This window comes from Mus caroli, chromosome 9 (assembly GCF_900094665.2).
Source record: "Mus caroli chromosome 9, CAROLI_EIJ_v1.1, whole genome shotgun sequence".
Classification (NCBI taxonomy): domain Eukaryota; kingdom Metazoa; phylum Chordata; class Mammalia; order Rodentia; family Muridae; genus Mus; species Mus caroli.
The window spans coordinates 92,826,928-92,833,290 of record NC_034578.1 but is presented as its reverse complement, the minus strand read 5'-3'; the positions used below and the strand labels follow the sequence as shown (position 1 = coordinate 92,833,290).

At 45.4% G+C, this 6,363-nt stretch overlaps 1 pseudogene; it reads left to right on the top strand.

Annotated features, from left to right (window-relative positions):
• Positions 1–1,523: 1,523 nt before the first annotated feature.
• Positions 1,524–5,731, top strand: LOC110302421 (annotated as a pseudogene).
• The last annotated feature ends 632 nt before the right edge of the window (positions 5,732–6,363 follow it).

Genomic DNA, 6,363 nt, shown 5'->3' with positions numbered 1-6,363 from the left:
GCATCCCCTCAAATGCTTGTAACCTGTAACATGGGTTTCACAAGAGCCAGAGACAGGACTGCTGAGGTCTGTTGGTGTCCACCCTAACTCAGGTTCACCTTGCCTAAAAGAGAGGCAGAGAGTGGCAGAAGAGGACATCTGTCCTCTTCTGGCCTCTGCATGCATGCATAGGTGTGCAAACCTTCAGATAAATGCACATCCATGCACTCATACAGACACAGATGCAAGCATTTACAAATAAATACAGCAACCCTTTTAAAGTAGGCTAGTTTTTAAGGAGGTGGTAGGCATGTGGAAAATGGATCTGTCTAGCAAAGGGCCATGGACAGCTTCCTTATTTGAGGTTTGCTCGATCGTTGTCATTATCTTGGTTTTAATAATGTGTTTGATTTGCAAAATGCTATATGCACGGTTTTCTCATTGTATTATTTCTTACAGCTACACATGAATATATACACATATGTCAAATTTTAAATTAAAAAAGGAATGGACTGCTAACATATTTAGAATGTGAATGAATCTCAAAATTGCTATGCAGGGTAGAAACTAAACATTAAAAAAATAAATACTATATAGCTGTATATAAAATATAACCAATATGAAAGCTACAACTTTTAACTTGACTTTTACTGAAAAAAGAATACATTTGAAAAAAATAGTAGATAAATGGCCCAGGGGTAATAAAGGCTAAAATATAAAAAATCAAAAAGGTTATGAAAATTGGTTTTTGTCTTGACTATGGCAATGGCTTTACAGATTTCAATAATTTAAAAAAACTCATTGACTCATACTTCAAATATGTGACTATATAAATAAATTACCTCTCAGTAGAGTTAATAAGGAGACAAAAAGAAATGATTCACTCAGAAACCAAAACAGTTAACATGGAGCCATTAACTGAAGCCTAAAGCCCTGACCATCCAAGACTTGTGATTAATAGTCAGTGTTTTGAGGGAACTTTAAGTATCAGTCTATTAAGTAATCAACGAACATCATTCAATTCCTTTTACATACTAAATCTGCACATAGAGTATTCTACAGACAACAACACAACTCAGTTCTTGAATATAACTCAAGGACAGAGATACAGAAACAAAATGGCAGGTGCAAGCCTGGAAGGATGCACTGATGAGAGGTGACTGCCCCCAAGAGACAGACAAAGGCTCTGTTCCCCCTGATCCAGTCTCATCTCCCCCTGCCCCCGGCTCTGCAGGAGAAAACCCATGGCAGCCTTCCCTACCAATACACGTGTGCGCGCGCGCACACACACACACACACACACACAAAGAAACACATACCACCCCGCTCCCAGTTCCCAGCTCCTTTGAATCCTTGGAAATTTCTGGCTTCTTTGGAAACTCGATTATGTCATATGATGCTTTGTTGGGGCAGATACAGGTGAAAGAATGTGTTGCTGAAGCAGACACATGAAACAATATTTTACTGAAGCAGACACAGGTGGGAAGATATTTTGCTAAAGCAGACACATGAGAGGATGCATAATGTTTAGAAAGAATATAAACATGACCCAACAGTGGGAGGCAGCCCTGGCATTGGCTTTCCTTGCCCCACAGTTGCTGATCTTTGCTTGTCATGACTTCACAGACAAACTCACCAAACTTCTCATGGTATTCCAGAGGCTTCTTGCTGCTTCCACAGACTCGGGTAGAGCCTCGGGGTTTCTTCTGGATCAAATTGCCCATTGCTGATTTGTGAGTGGTGATTGCTGAATGGACTGAACTGAAGTTGCTGATTCATGTTGTTTTCCTAGAGGACTGCACTGCTGACAGGGAAGATAGGAATCACCTCAAAGAACTATTTCTAAACAGGTCCACATCCCCCTTTGCCTTACTAACCTTTCTTTTCTACTATCTCTTGTGGGAAGTGGGCTAGAATGGAGGTTGAAGTATTTAAGAACCCTTATTAAAGTAGGTTTTGAAAAAAATCTAAGCCAACAGAAACCCACAGATCTTACTTTTATTCTCTCTCTCTCTCTCTCCCTCCCTCCCTCCCTCCCTCGCTCCCCCCCTCTCTCTCTCCATCCATTGCTTTGTCCCTGACCCCAACCCCAAAAGGCACCCCATGCTAACCCAAGGCCTTTCCTCCCAAAACAACAAGTAGACTGAAGGTGACCCCACACCTGTCCTGCTGATCTGAAACCCAGCCACCACCAGGCTAGGTCTCAACCCTAGCTCTATAGCAGGAAACCTGCTGCTTTCTCCCATTGACTCCACCCACAACCATGCACAAAGATCTCTTTTCCCAACCCTCCTTCCCCCAGCTCATCCCATTATCCTAGCCTTTAACACCAGCAGGCATTCACTGGGAACATACTAGCATGGCAGAACAAGAAACTAAGCCTCAACTACAAAAGACACACCCAAGCTAACCCACAGGCCTCAAAAGCCAGAAAACCAAGTAGGCAACCTGAACAGCTTCTCTCCTCCATTCCCCCAGTTTGAATCCCCAGTCTCATCCTCAGCTCTACAGCAGAACACCCTTGGCACAAACACACACACATACATACATACATACATACATACACACACACACACACACACACACACACACACACACATATATATATATATATATATATATATGGAGAGAGAGAGAGAGAGAGAGAGAGAAACATGACGTGCTCGTGCGCACGTGCGTGCACACACACATACACACATGCACCCATCTCTCATCTCCCACGGGAGATTTCCCCTTCTAACATTCCTCCCACTACTGTATACCAAACCCCAGCTCCAGCAAGCACCCTGTGCTAACCTAAGAGCTACTCCTCCCAGGGCAACAAGTAGGCTGAAAATGAAACCCCACCTTTCCTCCTGCTGCTCCTGAGATCCAGTCCTCCCGTTTCCACCCCCAGCTTTGTAGCAGAAAATCTGCTATGGTCTTGTTTCCTCTCTGACCCCGTCCCCAATTGACCACGAAGACCTTCCCTTCCAACCTTTCTTCCCCCAATTCACCCCAGTATCTCAGCCTCCAACACCAGCAGGCATTCCCTGTGAACAGAGCAGCTGAGCAGGCCAGGAAAACAGGCAACACACCTGCCAAAAAAATCCAGGGAGGAAACAGAAAACCAGGAACAAAACACCCACTCAACAAAGACAAACCCAGAAATCAGCACCTAGACTTATAATCATCCCAAACCCAGAGACCTAGACAACAGCATAAAGACACAATCAACAACAACATAAAGACACAATCAACAACAGCCAAAGCAGTATGTCTCCACTGGAGCCCAGCTCTCCTATTGCAGCAGGCCCTAAATATTCCAACATAGCTGAAGCACAAGAAAAAAGACCTCAAAACCAACTATATGAAGTTGTTAGTGGGTGGTTGTTTGTTTATTTGTTTTAAGTACTAGAATGTATTTGTTTTTTTTTTTAATTTTTATTAGATATTTTCTTTATTTACATTTCAAATGCTATCCCAAAAGTCCCCTATACTCTCCCCCTGCCCTGCTTCCCAACCCACCCACTCCCGCTTTCTGGCCCTGGTGTTCCCTTGTACTGGGGCATATTATCTTTGCAAGACCAAGGGCCTCTCCTCCCAATGATGGTGGACTACGCCATCTTCTGCTATATATGCAGCTAGAGACACAAGCTCAGGGGGGTACTGGTTAGTTCATATTGATGTTCCTCCTATAGGGTTCCTCCTATAGGTTACTTTCTCTAGCTCCTCTATTGGGGGCTCTGTGTTCCATCCAATAGATGACTGTGAGTATGATAGTGGTTTTTAAAGATAAAATTAAAGAAATCCAGGAAATGCACAGCAGTGACATGCCTTGACCCTGCAGGTGTCAAATTTATATATGGCAGCAGAATCCAGAGTATGTCTGAGGACCTCAGAAACCATGCCTAAGCCACACAAGGAAGTGGGGCTGCCTTCATTCAAACCCAGAAGTCTGTGCAGCCATGGCTGACACCTTCCTAGATCACATGTACCGCCTGGACATTGTCTCCACACCCACCATGCCTGTAACACTGGTATCATTTGTATCAATGATTCTGCTTTCCAGTCTGTGGCGATGCTGAAGGAGACGATTAAGTCTGGAATGAATGTGGCTCGGCTGAATTTCTCTCCTGGGACCCATGAATACCATGCAGAGGCCATGGAGAAAAACCATGCAGCCATAGAAAGCTTCAAATTTGACGCTGTTGTCTACCTGCCTGTTGCAGTGGCTCTGGACACAAAGGGACCTGAGATCCAGACTGGATTCGTCCAAAGCAGCAGCACTGGGGAAGTGGAGCTGAAGAAGGGAGCCACTCTGAAGATCACCCTGGACGATGCCTACATGGAAAGGTGCGAGGAGAACAACCTATGGCTGGACTATAAGAACATCTGCAAGGTATGGAGGTGAGCAGGAGGATCTATATGAATAGCCAATTTAGTGTCAACTAACTTGGACCCCTGGGAGCATTCAGAGCCTGAGCCACCAGCCAAAGAGCATACACATGCAGATCTGAAGCCACCAGCACATATGTAGCAGAGGGCTGCCTTGTCTCAGTGGTAGAGGATGTGTCTAATCCTGTAGAGACTTAACTGGCCAGGATGGGGAGATACCATCTCACGAGAAAAAGGGAGTGGGCATGGGGAAGGGACTCTGGGAGGGGGAACTGAGAGGGAGGCAACATTTGGGATGTAAATAAATAAATAAATCTACATAGATGGTAGGTTCATTTTACTGTAGGTGAAGAAGAAAGGTGCTCACTTGCTGGTGACAGAAGTAGAGAATGGTGGCAACTTGGGAAGCAAGAAGGAATGAACGTTCCTGGAGCTGCTGTGCATCTCCCTGCTGTGTCAGAAAAGGACACCCAGGATCTGAAGTTTGGAGTGGAGCAGGATGTAGACACGGTGTTTGTATCTTTCATCCACAAGACAGCCAGTGTGCATGGGGTTTGGAAGGTCCTAGGAGAGAAGGGAAAGAACAACAAGATCATCAGCAAAATTGAGAACCATGAAGATGTCTGCAGGTGTGATGAGATTTTGGAAGGCACTGATGGGATCATGGTGGCTCATGGAGACCTAGGCATTAAAATTCCTTCAGAGAAGAGCTTCCTGGCTCAGAAGTTGATAATGGAGTGATGCAACCGCACTGGGAAGTCTATCATGTGTACCATACAGATGCTGGAGAAAATCATCAAGAAACTGCATCCCACCAATGCTGACACGGTGATGTGGCAGACATAGTCCTAGATGGAGCAGACTGTGTCATGCTATCTGGAGGAATAGCCAAAGGGAACTATCCTCTGGAGGCTGTTCACATGCAGCACCTGACTGCCTATGATGTAGAGGCTGCCATCTACCACTTGAAGTTATTCAAGGAACTCCACCTTCTGGCACCTATTACCAACAACCCCACAAAAGCTGTTGCCATGGGCACCATGGAGGCCTGCTTCAAGTGCTGCAGTAGAGCTATTATCCTGGTCACTAGGGCTGGCAGGAGTGCTCACCAAGTGGCCCAGTACCACCTTCCAGCTCCCATCATTGCTGATGGGCAATCCCCAGACAGCTCACCAGGCCCACCTGTACCGTGGCATCTTCCCTGAGTTGTGTAAGGATGCAGAACGAGATACCTGGGCTGAGGCGGTTGACCTTCATGTAAACTTGACCATGAATGGCAAGGCCTGAGGCTTCTTCAAGAAGGGAAATTATGCTGACTGGGTGACACCCTAGCTCTGACTTTACCAATACCATATGTGTAGTGCCTGTGCATTAATGGCTTTCTGGATCCCTTCTTCTAGCCCCTCTTCCATCTCCTCCCCCACCCCATCAATTAGGCCAGCAATGCTTGTAGTGCTCACTCTGGGTCATAGTGTGGTGCTGGTTGACTTGGGCACCAGGGAAAAATTAATGCCTCTGAAACATGAAAGAGTCCAGCTGTCTATCATACGACCTTACCCAAACCAGGGGTAAAGGAGGGATGTAGGATTGGAAACTCTCTCACTTTATTACAAAAGGAGAGTAACATCTCTGTATACTTTGCTCCTATAGAAAGTTGCCCAAAGAACTCCTAGTCCTGGCCTGGAGTCAGGAGATAGCAAGAGTAGGGGCTGAGGGCATGGGGCTCAGGATTCCAGTGTAGCTTACATTTGGCACTGGCCCTGACTTGCTTTCCCAACAGCTTTCACAGTAGACACTCTACTCTCCACCTTCTGTTCTTCAGTATCTCCAGGCCTGTTGCTATATGCCCACCTGAATGTCAATAAACAGCAGCTGAAGGAGGGTGGGGGGGGGGAGCAGAAAGAAAAGGAAAAAAGAAAAAGAAATCCAGAAAAACACAAACAGTGTGAGGAAATTAATAAATCCCTTAAAGAAAACCATAAACAAAAAACTGGGGAAAATGAATAA